This window comes from Pinus tabuliformis, chromosome 6 (assembly GCF_031772625.1).
Source record: "Pinus tabuliformis cultivar Carrire ecotype Pingquan chromosome 6, CPIR1, whole genome shotgun sequence".
Taxonomy (NCBI): domain Eukaryota; kingdom Viridiplantae; phylum Streptophyta; class Pinopsida; order Pinales; family Pinaceae; genus Pinus; species Pinus tabuliformis.
The window spans coordinates 162412261-162428217 of record NC_142292.1 but is presented as its reverse complement, the minus strand read 5'-3'; the positions used below and the strand labels follow the sequence as shown (position 1 = coordinate 162428217).

The following is a 15957-nucleotide window of genomic DNA, read 5'->3' as shown; positions in this document are numbered from 1 at the left end:
CCCCTCTATGAAAATTCAGAGTCGTCTATCTCTCATCTCTTCCTTTTGTAACATACCCTCTTTTCCATCCCAATTTATTTTTTTTTCTTCCATTTTAGGCTACTTATATATATTTTTCTTCTTTGATGAACCTTTGAATGCTTCCTTAAGATGTATATGATTGGTGTATACCACACCCATGGTTCTGGCTCTGGTACATTAACAATATGGAATAAATTTCAAGGCCCTCTTACTATTATTTTCATTAACTATGGAGACTCCTTATGTATTTGGTTTCTTTCCATCAATTATTAAAAGTTTATTTTGGTTTCATAGCCAAACCTCACTCATTGAAATTTATCAAACACAATTATAGGTATATACATAATCCATAACCTATAGTCCAACATTGAGCACTTACATATATTTCCTGGTATTAGTTGCATGGTTTTTATGTCAAGGTCTTAAATAATGGAGTTAGCTATGTGGGATATTTTCATGGCTCATAAGCTTAACGTGGCGGGCATGGTCCACTTAGGTTGCGTACTAGCCTCCACGTGGCTTGGTCCACGTGCTCGTCACATGGCTCATGTACCACTTGTATCAACGGTGATGAATTGATCTGGCTACATCGACGGTGGGGATTCTTTCTTAGGAGCCCTAGCCATTTTTTAATCTTTAGCTCTTGATTGAGGGTTCATTTTGGTTGTTTGACTGTGGTGCAGCGCCACTCCATTGTTTTTCCATCTGCAAGGTTTTGTTTCCATTTAAATTTGAATTCTATAATATCTTGGCTTTGGTTGCTCTATCGAGCTCTCATACTCATGGTTTCTTCTGGAACGGAGGATTTTCTCCTTCTGCCGCTCAGGTGTAAGGTACCCTTTCGCCCTGGTTTTTATTTATATATTTTGCCACTGTGTTTTTTATTTCTTTATGTAATAACTTGGTATCTGGTGTTACTGATAGGGTATCAAGAGCCACGACTACGTCGATGAGAGTTATATGTAACTCTTCTTTGGACTGAGCCACACATGAAACCCTTTTTCTGTCTTATTTCTCTCCTGGTAAATTTCTTTTTTTCTTTTACAGTCAATTGTTCATGAATTACCTTTGATTCACCAAAATTCTTGTAGCTTTTCCCGAATAAGGGTTTATCTATGCTTCAGGTTTTGATTTCTTGCTATGTATAGGTTTTATGTTGCAGAAGGTTCTTAGTATAGAGAAGGCTTTGGCGACCCGTTGTTCCATATGGCGACCTTGGTATGATATATTTCCCTACAATGTCATTTCAGATTTGAATTTTAGAACACCTATACTAGGTTTACTTCTTGCACTGTTTCTTTAGGTTACCGAGGGTATAGAGAAGAGGGATTAATTTCTAGAGGCAGAGTTCTGGGTTTTCACTTTAGTGAGACTTTTCTCCGTCACGGCTTTAATAATTTTGATCTAGTTTATCGTTTCTTAGTTTCTTTTCCTTTACATATTGTTCTAGCTCGACACTGACCCTCAGGGTTTTGGTTTGGGCACATGGTTCCTTTCGCACTGGTTCACCCTGATAGGTAATTATTTCATTTTGTTTTACTTATTTTCTCTACTTGATTTCACAAGGGTTTTGTATATGTTCAAATTCTAATTCGAATTCACTATGCGGATTACAGCTATAACAAGTATCCTTGCTTTATTACCACAAAGATTTCCTTTTTTCTAGGTTCAAGGTTATTGGGTGGCATCGCGTGCTCTCTTTCAGGTCGGCCTCCTACCAGCTCACCTCAATTTTCTCTCTGCTACGATGCTGGTACTTTGTGGATTCATTGCTCAACCCTTAACTAGGGTTTCTATATCGCTCGACGGTTCGATTGTATTCTTTCTGAATGATTTTCTTTTCGGCCTCTCATGGCCTATAGATATTCGTTATTATTTAGCTTAGTCCAAATCCTTGGGTGCGACTATATGGACATCTTTGTAAAAAAAAATTGTTAACGAATATAAACCTCCTCTGGTTATTTACCAGTCTTGGAGTTTCGTTCTGACAATTTTACTTGTATGGAAAATTGATATTATTGCTATAAATTTTCCACGGTGTTTAAAATTCAAGCTCTTATGATATATAGATAGATAGTTAAGTGTTGGGTCCATTGTTGTCAAAGCTATGGTATGTAATATTTCTCTTTCCTATGCTATCATTGCATATACAATTTCATAGAGAACCAATGTTGATTTAATTTATTTGGCTTTTTCTACTGCGTTCCCTGTGGTTTCCTCTTGGCGCCCTTGTTGGTATCTATTTTTAGTCTTTATATATATATATATATATATAATCTACCAGTTTAACTACACTGGTATCTCTTATGGTAGTAATTATACTATTTAAACTGGTATCTCTCATGGTAGTCAATTATACTATTCATGCATTCTGTTACGCCTATAAATTATTACATCTTCTCACAACTCATTCGTTCTTCTCCTCAATAACATTATATGTCTTGCATAATTCTGATAACCAGATCGGTTCGTTCTGGTGTAGATGCACCTCCTGTATGCAATTTTGATTTATTTACTTCTCGCCTAATTTAAAATAATTTATAGTCTAATGGAATTTCTTTAATATTCCATGTTTCGTTACAGAATTTTCAGATAATATCTGGTGTTCAATGTATTAATTATCTCTATTTCATTTGAAGTTCAATATATTAATTATCTCTATTCCATTTTAATATCGGTTTCTTATTTCTCCGTGTAAGAGATGTGATAGTTATGCTTTATTAATAGTGAACTCATATGGTAGTATTAATTATGATTGTGCTCCATTAGTAAGTCTCAGTCGAGGACTTACACTTTACCACATTTAATATAGGAATTGCATAATCTGTTTTACAGAAATATAGATGTAAATTTCGTGGACTACTTTTCTTTTAGCTTCACATACCAAGCTAGTCTTACAAATAGAGTAAATAGATTCTAGCTCTTAGTTACTGTATAATCATTCTATAACTTCTTTTATTCCTTTTTCCTTAATTTATATTCATTTTATAACTTCTTTTGTTCTTTTTTCCTTAATTTATATTATTGAAAAATGCAGTATGAAAGTCTCAATTTTTCAATTTTTGCGTTGATCAAATTGAGAAAATCTGAATTTCCAAATTAATAGTTAACTTGTGTGACATGGTTCTTGTCAGCTAATTAGCTTAGTAAATTTGAGTTAGAGGGGTTGGAATTCAGTTAAACATGTGTGATCGTTAATTTGTAGCAATCAAGGTCAATTATTTCAAGTTGTTCTTAGTTAAACTAGTTTTAACTATTGGAGGAACTAGTGGAAGGTCAATTGTGCAGTGGGACAACAGTCTAACTTAAATCAAGGTCAATTATTTCAAGTTGTTCTTAGTTAAACTAGTTTTAACTATTGGAGGAACTAGTGGAAGGTCAATTGTGCAGTGGGACAACAGTCTAACTTAGTGATCATCTAGTTAACTGATCAATCAACTCAAAATATCTAGTGCATGCAGAGAATTCAAAATCCCCAACTTTGGTGGAAATTCCAAGGTAGTGTAACATCAGTTGTAGACTAGTCTTGAGTGTACATGTGTTGCATGCAGTCATATGATAAACCTTGGAAATTGTGCGATCAATTGGAGGTTAATTCTTAAATAATAGGAGCCTAATTCCTTAATATGTGCACAAGGAAATAAGGGGTCAAGAGGAAGTAGAATTTGACTAAGTTTGGGTCAGAACTTCTCAGTGGGTTATTTACTTGCAAGTTGAGCTCCGATTGATCTAGCAATTATAATACATCTCTATTCATCATATTAATGCAAGAAGGCATAAGGGGTTTTTAGCAAATTGCTTTCCCCTGAAAAAAATAGTGTGCATGTGTGGTATTTCTCATTGCATGTTTGTGCTTGATGTTATAAATTGTGAATTGAATTTCGCAGAGAAGTAGAGTTGGATTGTCTTGTGATTTAGATTAATATTTCATGAGTAGTTACAATTCTACATCAAAATTTCTACATGGTATCAGAGCAGGATCCACATTAGAACATAAATTTCAAATTTGTTTTTCTCAAGGATCGAATTTGCAGTTCGGTATAGCAAGATCTCTTCAGAGTTGGGAAGATGAGCTTCAATGGGCTGAGATTAGAGAATGCCTTGAAAGGCATCTCGATTTTCATTGCATGGAAGGATTGCATGGAGGCAGTGTTGGATGACAATGGATTGTTAGAATATTTCAAGATAGATATTGAAAAACCATAAGCATCTGATGCACAAAACCTAGCCCAATGGAAGAAAGATGTAGCCAAAACGAGGAGAATAATCTTGGAGGGAGTGAGCTATCACATTGTTTCAAATATCTGTGGGAAAGAAACTCCACCAATGTGGAATGCACTGGCAAAGCTTTTTGAGAATAACAGTGATCATAGGAAATTGACTCTCAAATAAAAACTTCGAAATATCAAGATGTAAAAGAATGATGCTCTTTCACAGTATCTCAACATATTTACAAACGTTCATGATGAGCTTGGAGGGGTTGGTTTGCATGTTGTATAAGATGACCTGGTGAGAGTAACTCTTCTAGGCCTTCCCAAAAGTTGGCATAGCTACTAGGACTTGGTGAATGGGAGGGAGAAATTACCGAATTGGGAATAATTGTGGTTCGATTTGGTACAAGAGGATATCGGGAAGAATACGAGATATGGGACTTCATCCAAAGGCAAGGATGAATAAAAATTTGCATTGGTTGGAAAGGGAAAGAAGGGAAAATGGAAGAAATCTCAAACCAAATCAGAATCCAGCCAAGGGGGCAAGAAGAAATATTTGTTCAAAATAAAATGCTTCAATTCTCATGAATTCAGGCATTAAGCTACAAAGTGTCCACACAAAAAGTTGAGTAAGAAGAACTCAGGGGGAGCAACAGGTCAATCCTTGACTTCACAGTTCGATCTTGAATTCACCCTTATCACATGCATGACCAAAAAAATGATGGGGGTCATGTGGTACTTGGTCTCAGGTGCATCTCTCCACATGATAGGGTGCAGAGAGATTTTTAGTGACCTAGAAAAGAAATATCTTCATATGCACATTGAGATGGGGGATGATGGAAGGTACAGGGTGACCAATATTAGTGCAGTCACCTTTCATAAGGAGTTAGGATCCCCTCTTCAACTCAAAGATTTCATGTTCATTCCAGGCTTAAAGAAAAATCTCATCTTTGTAGCAGTTTTGGAAGATCGTGGTTATGATGTGATCTTTAGCAGAGGGAAAGAATTCCCAAGGCACATAGCTACAGGACAGGTGAAGAAGATTAGGGTTCATGTGAAGAACCTGTATAAGTTGAATGTGGAAGATTGTGTTTCATTAAGCAGCGAGGCAAAGAAAGTTTATAGTCGCAATGTCGGTAAAATTTGGCACAAAAGACTTGGTCATTTACATCATGTCACCTTGAAAATTATGTAGAAAATAACCACTGGCCTCCCCAAATGAGCACTTGAGCCGCAGGATGTTTGCAAAGGTTGTACCGTGGGGAAGTATACAAAATCCACATTCCATGATCGATATAGAAAAGCACATGATCTTGGAAAGAGTCCACTATGATGTTTGTGGACATTTCTCGACAACCTCCACTGCCAAACATAAATATTTTGTCCTTTTTATTGATGAATTCTCAAGGAAGTGCTAGATCTTCTTCATGCGGAAGAAGGATGAGAAATTATCCAAGTTTGTAGAATTCAAACCACTGGTTGAGAAATAAAATGACAAGACAGTGAAGGCTTTCAGGAGAGATAATGGAGTTCAGTGTGTTTCGAATGTATTCAAGAATTTCTGTGCAAAAGAAAGCATTCATAGAGAGCTGACAACACCCCACAACCCACAACAGAATAAAGTAGCTGAGAGGAAGAGTTGTAGCATTGTGGGAGTAGCGAGAGTTATGATAAATGACCAAGGCCTACCACTACATTTGTGGATATAGGCATGTAATGCAATAATCTACTTGCAGAATTGGTGTCTTCATTAGATTCTTGGTATAATTACATTGGAGGAGGCATTCTCGGGGAGAAATACGGATGTGTTACACTTCAACATTTTTGGAGCCTTTGTTTATTGCCATGTCTCTAAAGATTCGAGGAAAAAGCTTAGGGTCGACAATAGAGTTGGGAGTTTTTGTGGGTTACACAAAAACTCTTCATACTTACTATGTAATTACCTTCCCTTAGAATGAAAATTGTGTGAAGGGATGTAAAGTTTTACGAGGAGAAGGTGGTGTGGTGCTCTCTTGAGAGGGAGCTTCAAATCCCACTAGAAGAGGAAATTTTAGCTCCAAAGGAGGAGCCTCAGGTAGTTGTGGGGAAGCCAGAAATTGAGGAGCAGAGAGTGAAGACAACCACTCAAGGAAAACCATCCAAAGAAGGTAGGAAAAGAACCAGAGAAGCTGATAGATTAGTGTAGGATGCAAGGGAGAATGTGGGAGCTCCTTTAAATTTGAGTAGGAAAAAGAGATGACCTAAGAGGTACATTGGCTACATTGATGTAATGGTTGAGCTTGTAGAGACTGAGCCATCCTCTTTCGAGGAAGTAGTAGAGAAACCTATCTGGGTTGATCCATTGGTGGAAGAATATGAATCCATTGTAAATAACAGTTTTTGAGAAGTGGTCCCAAAGTCAGCCAATAAATCAATTGTGGGTTCGAGATGGATCTTCAAGGTTAAGCATGCAACAAATGGAAGCATAGAGAAGTATAAGACTAAATTTTTGGCCAAAGGATTCTCTCAAGTCATGGGAATTGACTATTAGGAAACCTTTGCTCCTGTAGCGAGGTATTTATCCATTAGATAAATCCTTACACTGGTTGTGTAAACGGGGTAGAAGATCCACCATATGGATGTAAAAACAACATTTCTCAATGGGGTTATTAAAGAGGAGGTGTACATCGAGAAACCAGAAGCTTTTGAGGCATTTTATTGAGAGTCTCATGTGCATAATTAAACGAGCATTGTACAGTATGAAACAAGCACCCCGTGCTTGGTACACCAGGGTCGAAAACTATATCACTCGTTTGCACTCCACCAAAAGTGAGGTAGATGCAAACCTATATCATATCTTGGTAGAAGGTAAATTGCTTATTATTGTCTTATATGTAGATGATTTAATTCTAACTGGTGATGAGCCGCTGATCAATGCTTGTAAGGAGGACCTTGCAAGGGAATTTAAAATGAAGGACATGGGGCTCATGCACTACTTCCTCGAGTTGGGAGTATGGCAAGGCGACGAAGAACTATTTGTGTCTCGAGGAAAGTATACAAATGATAAACAACAAAGATTCTTCTTGGAGAGTTGTAAAACCATGGAGACATATCTAGCAACCAACTGGAGGAACGAGGATGCCACTTCAGTTGAAGAAGTGGATGCTACCATTTACCGGTAGCTAGTGGGTTCATTGATGTATCTTGTGAACACATGACCAAATATGTGCTATGTAGTCAACCAATTGAGCCAAGCTATGGTTAGGCCAACCAAATTATGTTGGAAGAAAACTAAGCATGTTACGGTAACTCAGAGGCACTACCCAGTTTGGACTATGGCACATACAGACAAAGGGAGTGAAATTGTGCGGCTTCACATATGTAGATTAGGTAGGGAGTCCATCTGACTGAAAGAGTACATCAGGTGGAACTTTTTAGTGTTGGGTCTGCAACGGTTTCCTGGTATAACAAGAAGCAAAGATTTGCGGCGCTAAGCTTCGTAGGAGTAGAGTACATGGCTGCAAGTCAAGCAACATGTGAGACGATCTGGATGAGAAAGATACTTGTGAGATTGTTTGGGCATATGATGGATCAAAATGTGATCTATTGTGATAATCAGAGTTTCATTAAGATCTTTGAGAATCTAGTATTTCACAATCGATCCAAGCATATAGATATCTGCTATCACCATTTACGGCACTGTGTGTAGAGGCAAATAATGTTTGCTATAATAAATTTTGACAGAGGACCAAGATGCAACATTTTGACAAAGGTCTTGTCAAGAGGGAAGTTCAAGTTCTAAAGGTTCAGGATAGGGGTGGTTGATAATCCCTTTCTTGTTGAGAGGGAGTGTGGAAAAATGCAACAAGAAAGTCTTAATATGATTTTTCTTTGATCAAATTGAGAACATTCAAATGTCCACATCAAAAGATAACTTGAAGGCAGATAACTTGTGTGACATGGCTCTTATCACCCATTTAGCGAAGTGAATTCAAGTTAGAGGGCTTGGATTTCAGTTAAGCATGTGTGATTGTGAATTTGTAGCAATCAAGGTTAGTTATTTCAAGTTGTTTTCAGTTAAACTAGTTCTAACTTTTAGAGGAATTAGTGGAAGGTTAATTATGCATTGGGGTAATAGTCTAACTTAGTGATCATCCAGTTAACTAATCAATCAACCAAAAATAGCTATTGCATGCAAAGTATTTGAGTTCCCCAATTGTGATGGAGATTCCAAGTCAGTGTAACATCAGTTGTAGACTAGTATTGAGTGTACAGATGTTGCATGCAGTTGGATGATTAGCCTTGGGAATGACACAATTAATTAGAGGTAGATTCTTAAATAATAGGGGCTTAATTTCTCAGGATTTTCACAAGGAAATATGGTCTCAAACTGATACAAAATTTGACTGAGTTTAGGTCATAGCTTCTTAGTGAGCAAAGAGATAGGTTATTCACTTGCAAGTTGAGCTTATATTGAGATAAAAAAGGTAATACATCTCTATTCATCAAATTAATGCAAGCGGGCACAAGGGGTTTTTAGCATATTGCTTTCCCCTAGAAAAAATAGTGTGCATGTGTGTTATTTCTCATTGCATGTTTGTGATTGATGTTTTAAATTGTGAATTGAATTCCACAGAGCTATAGAGTAGGATTGTTTCTTGTGATTTAGATTAAAATTTCATGAGCAATTACAATTCTACATCATAATTTTTACATGTGACTAAATATCATTGTTATTTTATACAGAGAAAACAATTTAATTGACGATATAGTTAAATAAAAATATATATTTAATACACCACTATCCTTTTTCCTACATTTATTCTTTCAGTATTAGTATGACATTTTATATAAGAGCACTAAAATCTTCTTCATACTTCTTCATTCCATTCAGTTTGAATACTTCTCAAGGCTACACATTTTCTAAACAATTTCGCAGATTCACATCTTTGACCTACATGTAAAGGATGTTAGGAACATAACCTCTAATCCACAATTTTAATTACCATATCTATTTTTTTATGCAAAATTCTTTAATAATAACAATACAAAGGAACAGGAAATGATCCACCTTTTCATTGACTAATTGCATGGTGAGACTTGGTTATCCCACTGGCTTCTCGTGAGCGCCCCCGAGCCCTGGCCGTCTGATCCCTGAGCCCGCGCCCTCGCCTCCAGGCCTGGCCTGGCAGGGCCTCCTCTGCTCTCCTGCCCTCTCCGCGCTGACCCCGCCTTCGGGGCTCCTGCTTCTGGCTGTCCTGCCCCTCCGCTGAGCGCAGCGGACCTGCAATGGCAGGGTCCGCTCCCCCCCCTCCGATCTTTGAAACCCCTGAGGAATCATTCGCAGCCCTCCTATCTAATCACCCAGAAGCCAGATCCCGACCCTCCCAATCAAAGTTTATCAAGAAGTTAGATGAAATTCCTGAAGTAAATCTGCCCCCAGCTCTGCCTAGAAAATCGGCAATAGCTCTATCGGAAAGAGGCTTGGTAGGACAGTTCACAGGCCTCTGGCCTTCTCCAAGAACGGTCCAAAAATGGGTGGAGCGTAACTGGAATTCAATGATCCAAGGGAAGATAGCCATCCGGTTTTGCGGGCGTGGTTACTACACCTTTCTATTCGAAACAAAGGAAGACAAGCAACTCATCTTTCGCAACGGACCCTATTTCATGGACACAAGAGGGCTATACCTGAATCGTTGGACCCCGGACTTTGATCCGGAAATGGATATCCCCAGCGCGGTCCCTGTTTGGGTGCGCCTCCCCCATCTGCCCCTGCACTGCTGGGGGGATGAATCGGTCAAGGCGATCGGCAACGCAGTTGGAAAATACATAGACAGATCGGAACCGAGGGAAAACATGCATGCATGCGCTAGGATCTGCGTTGAAGTCGATCTTGGAAAAGGACTGCCGGAAGCCGTAAAGCTAAGAGTGGATCAATGGTTGCACATCCAACAGCTGGACTACGAACAACTGCCCTTCAAATGCAAGGTATGTCACGAATACGGTCATTTCGCTAATAGATGTAGTAAGTTGAAAGAAAATGAGGCCACACAAAATGAGGAAAACTCTGAAGGACCTTGGGAGCAAGTCAAAAGGAAAAAGCCCTCTCCAAATCCGGGTATCAACACCTCAGCCCCTCCAGCATCAAATCAACCCCCGCCCCCTCCCCCTACCTTCCCTTCCTCTTCCAACCCCTTTGAAACTCTAACAGAAGAAGTCCCGGCCTCCCCTCCCCACTCCCCTCGCCCTACCTCTCCCTGCTCTAATCCTCCTCCCTCCCCCCCCCCACCATCGAAAGAATCCTTACAAGAAATAAAGCCAAGGAAACACATCAGTCATCGGACCCTCCTAGGAAAGTTGGCCGAAAGACAAACAAAGAGTTAAGAGATGAAACAGCAGCAAAAGAAATGGCAACCGGCACCCAACAACCATTGGATTCCTTCTTAGGCAAGTCAAAAGGAAGTGGAGAGAAGGCCAAGGAGAAATCAGGACCTCACCCCAACACTGGTAAATAATGAGTTTGGTCTCTTGGAATTGTAGGGGGCTCGGCACACCTGTAAAGCTGAAAGCAATCAAGGATCTCTTAAACCAGGAAAAGCCTGATATCCTCCTAATCCAGGAGACCAAAATCACCGAGCAAGACTTCCTCCTCCAAACTCAAAGATTCAGAAACTACCTCGGCATTTCAATAGGCTCATCAGGAGCTTCAGGTGGAATAGGAACCTTATGGAATAAAAACAAATGGGAAATCATCAGCTCCCAGCTCTGCAACTGGTGGATACGAACAGAATTAAAAAACAAAATCACCAGAGATTCTTACCACATCTACAACATTTACGCTCCTAACCACTACAGAGACAAAGCAAGCTGCTGGAATACTCTAGAAACGGATCTCAACACCATGAACAGCAGTGGGGTAATCCTTGGAGGAGATCTGAATCTAATAAGGCAGATAGATGAAAAATATGGGGGAAACTTCCACGCTGACCAATCCAGAGACAAGTTAGAATCCATCATTCAACATTTCAAATTGATTGACCCCCCTCTAACAAATGGCAAATACACATGGACAAACAGAAGAGCAGGGATACACAACATAAAAGAGAGGCTTGACAGGTTCTTAGTTCAGGAAGGAGTAGCAGAAAATTACAAAGCTATCAGGAGCCACATAATACATGGCACGACATCGGATCACAAGGCCGTGGTTCTCTCCATGGACAATGGTGCAAATTGGGCCCCTCTCCCTTTTAAATACAACAGAGCCTGGGATTCTCATGAGGATTTCTGCAACCTTGTAAAGGACCAGTGGTCGATTGAAGTCATCGGCTCACCCCATTTCGTATGGGAGTCAAAGCTAAAACATCTTAGGACAGCCATAAAGAAATGGGCTAGGGAAAACGCAACTGCTGAAAAGAAAAAGAAAACAGAGCTGCAAGTCGAAATGGAGAAATGGCATAAAGAAAAAGAACAGGTGCAATACACAGCCGAGGACTTAGACAAGGAAAAACAGCTGTATAAAGAGCTTTACAGGCAGAATCGCATAGAGGAAGAAGAGCTAAGAATAAAATCCCGCTGTCTTTGGTTAAAAGCTGGGGACAAAAACTCCTCCTTCTTCCACAATAATGTTAAGATCAGAAGGGCAATCAACCAGATAAACAGAATAGAAGTTGAGGGGAGAGAGCTGAGGGATCAAGAAGCCATAAAAAATGCAGCACATGCGCACTTCAAAGCCCTCCTCTCGACGGACCAGCATCAGGATAGCGATTACTTCCTAAGTATAATCAAGAGCAAGATAATAGAGGAACACAACACCAAGCTGGAGAAAGAACCCACAATAGAAGAAATTCAAGAGACTATCTTTGGCATGCAGCAAGACAAGGCCCCCGGGCCGGATGGCTTCACAGTTGCATTTTATAAACAGCACTGGGACACTATAAAGAAGGACTTTGCAAGAATGGTAAAAAATGCATTTAGAAAACATAAATTGGGGGACAACACAAAGTCTTCCCACATAGCCTTGATCCCCAAGGAAGCCAACCCCAAATCCTTTGATAGATTCCGGCCCATCTCGCTTTGTAACGTCTCTTATAAAATCATCACAAAAATAATAGCAAACAGGATAAAGAATCTTCTCCCACTCATAATCTCAGAGAATCAGGGAGGTTTTGTCCCAAAGAGGCAGATCATAGATAATGTTATTCTAGTCCAGGAAGCAATACACAGCAGTTACAACAGAGGAGAGCGTGGGATGATCATTAAGCTGGACATGGCCAACGCGTTTGATCGTGTAGATCACTCCTTCCTTTGTTCGGTCTTAAAGAATTTCGGGTTCTCTCCCAATTTTATCAGCTTGATTAGAGCTTGTATCTTTGACTCCTGGACCGCCCCGTTGATCAATGGCAGGCCCAGCATCTCATTCAGAAGTTCCAGAGGCCTGAGGCAAGGCTGCCCCCTCTCCCCCTTCCTCTTCATTATCATGGCAGAATCTCTCAGTATCCACCTAGAAAACCTGCGCAGCAAGAGAGAAATCACAGCCATCCGCATTGAGAGAGGGATCAAGGAAATAAATCACTCATTGTTTGCAGATGACACTCTACTTATAGGGGGTGCCTCCAGTGTAATGGCTAGAAGGTTCAAAAAGGTCCTGGATGCTTTCCTCCAAGCCTCAGGAGGCAAACTGAATAACAGCAAGTGCAAGCTCTACACTTGGAATGTGCCTCATCAGATTCAGCAAAGAATCTCCCAAATCCTGGAGATCCCTCTTCAAAAAAATTGGAGTTCTTTCCCTTATCTGGGCCTGCCCCTGGCGAAGGAACACATTAAAGCAGAAGTTTGGACAAATCACATGGAAAAAATGAGAGGTCACCTTCAAAACTGGGGAGCCTCTTGGCTCAATCTAGCTGGCAGAACCATCCTTATAAAGGCTGTCCTCTCTGGACTTCCAATATATCAATATGCAATCATTATGGCCCCTGCTAGTATCCACAAACACATGGAGCTCATAATGAGAAGTTTCCTCTGGCAAGGAGGTAAACAAGACACCAAAAAATTCAGTCTAGTAAGCTGGGATCAAGTAACCCTTCCTTATGAAAAAGGAGGCCTATCTATAAAAATCCCGAGCCTCTCCAACCAGGCGCTGGGGCTCAAGCTGATCTGGAGGATTCTCACAGGAACTGGCTCGTGGTGGGTGGAGGCAATAAAAAAAAAGTACCTTAGAGGCCTAAATTCCAACATCCTCAACGACCCCATAGCTGACAGGCCCTGCACCCCGATGTGGCGTTTAGTGAAGAAAGTTCTGCCACACTTCAAGGAAAATGTCTCCAAGCTCCCAGGTAATGGCCAAAGTATTAATATATGGACTGACAGAATATTGAACTCCAATCAAAGAACTTCTGTTCAAGAGCTCAGACCCTTGCAAAATTGGATGGAGGAGAGACACATAATCACTTTGCATGATATATCCTTATGGAATCATAATAGATGGCAGGCTTGGAAAGATCTGAATACACCTCTGGAATTAAAACCTCTGTGGCACAATCTGAAGCTCTCATTATCTGGATCAGCTCCAATAAGCAAGGACAAAGAGGATAGATATATCTGGGATACGGGGGGAGGGTCCTTCACGGTAAAGGAAGGATATAAATCTCTCCAAACTCCAACCCTCACTGACACTTGGAACCTCTACCCAGCGGCCTGGAAGACCGAATGCCTTCCAAAGGTAAAGCACTTCAATTGGACTCTTCTAAAAGGCAGAATTCTTACAGCAGAGAACCTGAGAAAGAGAGGGATACAAGGACCTTCGATCTGCAGCTTCTGTGGGGAAGAGGAAGAGTCAATTCAGCACTCTTTCATTCTCTGCTCGTTTGCCCAAAGTTGCTGGAACAGGATAACAAGACCCCTGAACATTAGAGAACTCCCTGAACAGATGCATAACCTCCAGAAGAATTGGAAAAGAGCCTACCCATACACTAAGAAGGGCAAAAATAATATCATTAGACTCTGGAAATGCATCCCCGCTACTCTGTGTTGGAACCTCTGGCTCGCAAGGAATAAACATGTCTTCCAAAATAAAAGGCCTAACATGGATAGGGTAATAGCTAAAACCATAGCTAATATCTCGGAGGTGATAAGTGCAAACTTCATTGCTCTCCCAGACCAAGAGAGTTGGACACAAGAGGAAAAGGAATGGTACAGCAGTTTCAAAGTGAATCACGCTCTGAATCCTCCTGCACAGAATAAAGCCAATCAGAAACAGGCCAATTGGAAACTCAGGGGTACAAAAGATGAAGTAAGACAATGGATAAACAAGCAAGACCGACCACTTCTGTTCTTTGATGGAGCATCGAAGAACAACCCCGGAGCAGCGGGAGCAGGAGGAGTCATAAAAGACCAAGAAGGAAATTACATTTGCAGCTATGAATGGGGATTGGGAAAGACATCGAACAATGCAGCTGAAGCTTACAGTCTCCTCCTCGGCACAACAATTCTATTAAACCGGGGTCTAAAAAATCCAATTATTATTGGAGACTCGGCTATCATAATCTCAGCAATGGTCAATGACAAAGATTTTAACAGAGAAGGCCTCAACAATATCAGGAAGAGGATTTCAGAGAACATTCGGAATCTGGGGGATGTCATCTTCAGACATGTGCTGAGGGTGCATAATGACGAGGCCGACGCCCTTGCCAACAAAGCGGTAAACCGACAGCAGGGACAAGTCTGTGAAAATGAGAAAACCTATGATAAAGATATCCCATAATCACTCTAGCAGTCATTCAGTCCATCAGCACAGTCACTCTGAATTCTGTCAGTTCAGTGATCATACCATCTGCCCGTCCTTGGAAACTTATCCCACTCCTCACACACTTCCGCCCTTCTCCTCCTTTCTCGATTACAGTCATACCCGTGATCTCCCTCCTGGCATGGTAGGCATACGTCTTACCAGGCTTCTTGGGCTGAGACCATCGTATCCGAAGCTAGATTTGCAGTCAGAGCACGCAGGCCCCATTATCCCGCTCCTTCATTCAGTCTGGCTTCCCCCTCTTCTATATATACCGGCCCCTCCGAGCTCTCTTCACACTCTAACAGCGCAGCCCCTGTCTCAGACAAAAAGAATTCGTGTCCTGGAAGGTAGCGAAACTCAGGAGTTCAGAAGTCCGAGTTCAGAAGCTCGAGAGCCTCAGTGCGTGATCAGAAGCCCGAGTTCCCCTCGTCTCCTCAGGACAAAGCAAGCCGCCGTCCAGAGCTTCGTAACACAGCTCCCATCCTCGGCCATCCTCAAGTATAGCTCAAGTCATCTCTTAAAGCTCTGTTTACTAATCTACTCTTTTCAAGTTATGGCAGCAAATAGACAACAACAACAAGCACAGGAGGGCGCAGCGCAGCAAGGAAATCCATTGGACAGAGTGTTAGGGAATGACACCTGCACTCTGTGTAAACAACATATGTTCATGATAGCTCGTTCTGTTAAACATCACAAAGAGCTGAGGGATGACTTTCTGGCAGACAGTCGCTCTAAAAGAAAGAAGCTGGTTAAGCAGAGGAAGGAAATTGAGGGACCCAAGGAGAAGTGCCAGCATCTAGAGGAAGCAATCAACCACATCAAACAACTCACGGACAGCATGCAGGCGGAGGCACCCACCAAGGCAAGCCAAAAGGATGAAGAAAGAGATGAACAGAGGGAAGAAACAGTTAACCAGTTCTGGTGTTAGTTTTATGAATAGTAAAGTAAAGCTTATAGATGGTC

General features: G+C 40.8%; 1 long non-coding RNA gene across 2 annotated transcripts; it reads left to right on the top strand.

The window, feature by feature from the left end:
* The first annotated feature begins 680 nt into the window (after window positions 1-680).
* On the top strand, window positions 681-2114 carry LOC149257885 (uncharacterized). 2 transcript variants are annotated; one of them, XR_016245982.1, is made up of 5 exons: window positions 681-854; window positions 946-1043; window positions 1170-1239; window positions 1472-1538; window positions 1638-2114. It is a non-coding gene; the product is annotated as an uncharacterized LOC149257885 (long non-coding RNA). The 2 variants fall into 2 exon arrangements; XR_016245981.1 differs by having other exon boundaries at window positions 1170-1538.
* Window positions 2115-15957: the final 13843 nt, after the last annotated feature.